This window comes from Amblyraja radiata, chromosome 16 (genome assembly GCF_010909765.2).
Source record: "Amblyraja radiata isolate CabotCenter1 chromosome 16, sAmbRad1.1.pri, whole genome shotgun sequence".
In the NCBI taxonomy this organism is placed as follows: domain Eukaryota; kingdom Metazoa; phylum Chordata; class Chondrichthyes; order Rajiformes; family Rajidae; genus Amblyraja; species Amblyraja radiata.
In genome coordinates, this window is record NC_045971.1 from 8,174,052 (window position 1) to 8,180,051 (window position 6,000).

Sequence of the window (6,000 nt, forward strand, 5' to 3'; positions counted from 1 at the left end):
AGGTAGAAGGTACAGGAGCCTGAAGACTGCAACAACCAGGTTCAGGAATAGCTACTTCCCCACAGCCACCAGGCTATTAAACCTGGCTCGGACAAAACTCTGATTATTAATAGCCCATTTTCTGTTATTTGCACTTTATCAGATTATTTATTCATGTGTGTATATATTTATATTATGGTATATGGCCACACTGATCTGTTTTGTAGTCAATGCCTACTATGTTCTGTGTGCTGAAGCAAAGCAAGAATTTCATTGTCCTATACAGGGACACATGACAATAAACTCACTTGAACTTGAACACCTTCTGATCCAGGCAGCACTCTAGCAAACCTCAAGTAAACCTCCAAGTGAAGGCTGTGGAGGCCAAGTCAATGGATGTTTTTTTTTAGGCAGGGATTGATAGATTCTTGATTAGTACAGGTGTCAGGGGTTATGGGGAGCAGGGGCTGAGAAGGAAAGATAGATCAGCCATGACTGAATGGCAATGTAGACATAGAAACATAAAAAATAGGTGCAGGAGTAGGATTCCCCGTCAATCTTCTAAATTCTAGCGAGGACAAGCCGAGTCTATCCAGTCTTTCTTCATATGAAAGTCCTGACATCCCAGGAATCAGTCTGGCGTACCTTCTCTGTACTCCCTCTATGGCAAGAATGTCTTTCCTCAGATTAGGAGACTTGATGGGCTGAATGGCCTAATTCTGCTCCTATCACTTATGAATGTATGAACTTGCAACAAATAGAGAGCAGTCCTGAGCTACCATCTACCTCATTGGAGACCCTCGGACTACCTTTGATCGGACTATATCGTGTAGTAAACGTTATTCACGCTGTTCTCTTTATCGTGTGTCTGGACACTGACGATGGCTCGATTGTCACTAACGGGTCAGCACGAAACAAAAGCTTTTCACTGTACCTTGGCACACGTGACAATAAACTAAATGCAAAATTCCCTCATTTGGGCTGGTCTCGACACTGTGACCAATGCCCAGAATTTACAAATGGCAGCACAGATGGAATGTTATGCATTTTATTCAATGCTTTTAAAATCACAGATGCATCAGAGCTAGGAGAATCATCGCATGCTTTCCCGGGCTTAATGGTCTTGCAATGACACATTCCACTTATACAAATCAACTAAAAAGCACTAGATATTACATAACCAATCTAATCCAAGCTCATAAAAATCAGAAGATAAATACTTTATGCATTAATAACTCTCGTCCGCTGAAAAGCAGCTTTGGACTTTAGTTCAGCTCTCTTCACCTTTTCCAAGAGCTGCTTTAATCTGACAAAAGCACACTTCAATCATTTCGATGTTCGGGAGGTGCAATTATCTTTTACAACGGAGTCCAAATGCACAATGTAAAGTCCAAACTAATCCTCAGAAATCACCTCATCACTCTGCAATTCACACTGATGGCCGTTGAGCTATTCCAGGGCTATTTGCAAGTCATTTCCACCTCTATCGGTAATTTAGCCACTGTATTAAAATGTATTCACCAGAACCAGAGATAACGGTACATAGATTTGTATGTTATAGGAGCAGAATTAGGCCATTCGGCCCATCAAGCCTACTCCGCCATTCAATCACGGCTGATCTATCCTTCCCTCTCATCCCCATCCTCCCGCCGTCTCCCCATAAACCCTGACACCCGCACTAATCAACAATCTGTCAATGTCAGCCTTAAAAAATATCCATTGATGTGGCCTCCACAGCCTTCAGTGGCAATGAATTCCACAGATTCACCACCCTCTGGTTAAATAAACCTCTCCTCATCTCCTTTCCAAAGTTACATCCTTTCATTCTGATGCCATGGCCTCTGGTCCGAGACTCTCCCACAAGTGGAAACATTCTCTCCACATCCACTCTATCCAGGCCTTTCACTATTCGGTGAGGCCCCCCCCCCCATCCTTCTAAACTCCAGTAAGTACAGGCCCAGTGCCTTCAAACGCTCATCGTACGTTAACCCAATCATTCCTGGGATCATTCTGGTAAATGTAGCAAAGCAATATCTCTAAACCACTAGTCTGATACACAAATACAAGACCATCACAAGCACCTCCGCTCTATAAAGCCCCTTCACCATTCGGCAAGTTTCAATGAGGTTCCCCGTCATCCTTCTAAACTCCAGCAAATAGAGGCCCAGTACGGCCAAACGCTGATATTATATTAACCCATGAATTCCCCCCCAACGCCTGCCTTTCAGTATCATTCCCAAGAGGTGGGGAACACAGAGAACCTTGAGTAGAGTTCTTAGAGGGCCACACGTCATGTACAAAGCTCCCTGCAGAAGGAAGAGCCATTCCGTCCCATGCCACTGGGGAGCTCATGTTACAAAGAAGAATTCTTTCCTGGCTTGTGAGTCGTCTTCGCGACAGGAATCCCGAGTCAGCATTAATCATTAATTGACTGGACAGCTGTGGCGTTGGCGGCGGCAGCAGCTGCATCGTGTTACATGCCTCAGGCCTTCACTGTGCAAGAAGAAGCAGGAGATGAGAGGATCGGCTTGGCTCAAGGACAAGGTCATGGGATCTTCAATATCTCCCCACCCCGAGCCCAGGCTATCCCTGGCCCCAGACTCCAGCGCTTCATCCACGTCAAGACTTCAGTGCAGTCCGAGGGAGTTTAGTTTAGAGGTACAGTGTAGAAACAGGCCCTTTGGCCCACCGAGTCTGCACTGACCAACGATCCCTGCACAGTTACACTATCCCACACACACTAGGGACAATTTACGATTTTTACCCAGCCAATTAACCTACAAATCTGTACGTATTTTGAGTGTGGGAGGAAACTGGAGCACCCGGGGAATATCCACGCAGGTCACGGGGAGAACGTACAAACTCCGTACAGACTGCAACCATAGTCAGGATCGAACGCAGGTCTCTGGTGCTGTAAGGCAGCAACTCTACTGCTGCACCATCTACTGTTACACACTAGGCTCTTTCAGAAGACGTGTCAATCCCGAGACTTTCAGATGAATGCAAGGCATTGTAATGGTATCGTTCAACGCATGGGTTTCCTTTGCATTCTGGACAAAAGCCAGTTGTTCTGCAGGGTCTGGACACAGAACGTCATCTATCCCTACGCCTACACAAGTACTGCCTGGCCCACCGAGTTCCTTCAACAACTTTCTATCGCCCATTCCAAGGGACATAATCACCCCCTTTTCCACAAATCCATTATACAATCTGGCAGATAATGGCACCATCGAATCCATAATAACTCTCACAAGAACAATCCAGGCAGATAAGGAGGGGTGGGATTAAACTGGAAAATAAAGCATGGATCTAAACCCTCTTGATCTCTAATCTGGGATGGAGTCAAGGACTCTGGAATTTCCCTTTCCTCTGCTTGTACACGAGGTGAAATGAGGCTAGTGAGGATCAAGTACTGAAACATTTATGCCTTCCTACCACACCATGTTATTGGGAAGCACAGTGGCATAGATGGTAGTGATCCAGCCTCACAGTTCCAGAAACCCAGGTTCAATCCTGACCTTGGGGCTGTCTGTGTGGAGTTTGCACGTTCTCCCCTGCAGGTTGTGACCTTCACATCTCAACGACGTGCGGGTTTGTGATTTAATTTGGCCTCTGTAAATTGCCCCTCGTGTGTAGGGAGTAGTTGTGAAAGTGAGGTAACAAAAACAAACTAGCGTGAAAGGGTGATCGATGGTCGGCATGGTGTACCAATACTGTATCTCTAAACTAAAGTAAATCTGCTGGCATCAACAAGCATAAAGAGTCATATGTAATTAAAAAAAGATGCTGGTTTATACCAAAGATGCCAGAGTAACTCAGCGGGTCAGGCAGCATCTCGGGGGGGAAATGGATAGTTGGCGTTTCGGTTCGGGACCCTTCTTCAGACTTCTGATACAGGCATAAAGGATGTTGTGTTTGTAATTTGATTAAGGCATTCACTTTACAAACACAAGTTCACAGAACACAAATAACCACTGATGAGTCATTGTCATCAACGGCTAAAGGCGAGTTGACATTTGGCCAATATTAGTGGGCACCACCTATATACTTATGAATTATCTGGAATCTCATTAAAGTGCCCTAAAACAAAATATTTTTTTTAAAAACCGGTTTGAGTGGTTCATTTTGACAGGAGGCATGAACACTGCTTCAACAGTGTTAATGTCAACAACAATGTCTTAAGGGTCTGTCCCACTTGGCGATTTTTTTCGATGACTGCCGGCATAATTGACTGACGTATCAGGTCGCCGAATAAGTCGTGATGATGTAATAACGCGCGGTGTTTCCTGAAGTGTCGCAACATTTTTTTTTGTCGCCCCTGGATTTTGAACGGTTCAAAATCTCTCGGTGAGCCTGATACATCAGTCAATGACGTCGGCAGTCGGCGAAAGAAAATCGCCAAGTGGGACAGGCCCTTTACGGCCACGTGAATGTCGCCACCGACTGTAATCCTTGTCTCAATGTTTTCGCAAAGAGTCTGACATTGTTCATAAGTTATAGAAGCAGAACTAGGCCATTCGGCCCATCAAGTCTACTCCGCCATTCAATCATGGCTGATCTATCTTTCTCTCGCAACCCCATTCTCCTGCCTTCTCCCCATAACCCCCGAAAGCCAATCTATCCGTCAGGGTTCTGAGATCCCTATCACTTGCACTAAACTGGGCTGGTTTCCTTTTGAATTAAAGAACCAGGAATCAAAGCCAAGATCATCTCAACCAATTTGGCTTATTACAGTCTCTAAATCAGGAGAGAGTTCCATTTTGAATTTAGAGAAATAAGGAACTGCAGGTGCTGGTTGACCAAAAAAAAAAAAAGGTAAAAAATGCTGGAGTAACTCTGTGGGTCAGGCAGCATCCCAGGAAAACGTGGATAGCTGACGTTCCAGGTGGGGTTTGGAGGAGGATCCTAACCCCAAACACCGCCTATCCACATTCTCCAGGGATGCTGCCTGACCCGCCGAGCTACTCCAACATTTTGGGTCCATTTTAAGTTTAATAAGTGTTATCATATAACCATATAACCATATAACAATTACAGCACGGAAACAGGCCATCTCGGCCCTACAAGTCCGTGCCGAACAACTTTTTTCCCTTAGTCCCACCTGCCTGCACTCATACCATAACCCTCCATTCCCTTCTCATCCATATGCCTATCCAATTTATTTTTAAATGATACCAACGAACCTGCCGCCACCACTTACCACTCTGTAAAGAATTATTGACCCATTGAATATTGCCATAAATCAGTCTTGTGGCCAGCTATAAATACCATGGTGTGGCATTGTGAAATACTATTACATCTGCTGGAGGATGAGGGGTGATCTTATAGAGGTGTACAAATTCATGAGAGGAACAGATCAGGTAGACGCACTTGCCCAGAGTAGAGGAATCGAGAACCAGAGGACATAGGTTTAAAATGAGGGGGGGGGAAAGATTTAATAGGAATCAGAGGGGTAACTTTTTCATTGTGTAAAGGAACTGCAGATGCTGGTTTAAACCGAACAGCTGGAGTAGCTCAGCGGGACAGGCAGCATCTCTGGAGAGAAGGAATGGGTGACGTTTCGGGTCGAGACCCTTCTTCAGACTGGTTAGGCAGACGGGAAACGAGAGATATAGACGATGATGTCGAGAGATAAAGAACAATGAATGAATGATAAGCAAAAATAAATATGATAAAGGAAACAGGCCATTTCTTTAGCATTTCTACACCTGTTTCTTTAGCTGTAACTTTTTCAAGCAGAGGGTGGTAGGTGTATGGAACAGGCTGCCGGAGGAGGTAGCTGAGGCAGGTACTGATGAACTGTACACTGCAAGGGCCAGGAAGCGAGCGGGCAAGATCATCTCTGACACCTCTCACCCCGGCCACAAACTCTTTGAATCACTTCCCTCTGGAAGGCGACTCCGGACTGTCAAAGCTGCCACAGCCAGACATAAAAACAGTTTTTATCCACGAGTAGTTGCTCTACTCAACAGCCAAAAATCTGTAGCCTCCCTTTGATCTGGTATTTTGTTGGTTCACATG

At 45.2% G+C, this 6,000-nt stretch overlaps 1 protein-coding gene across 3 annotated transcripts in view; it reads right to left on the reverse strand.

The window, feature by feature from the left end:
- Positions 1–6,000, reverse strand: part of osbpl7 (oxysterol binding protein like 7) — a 71,232-nt gene that overhangs the window by 45,806 nt on the left and 19,426 nt on the right. The gene's annotated exons all lie outside the window — the stretch shown is intronic.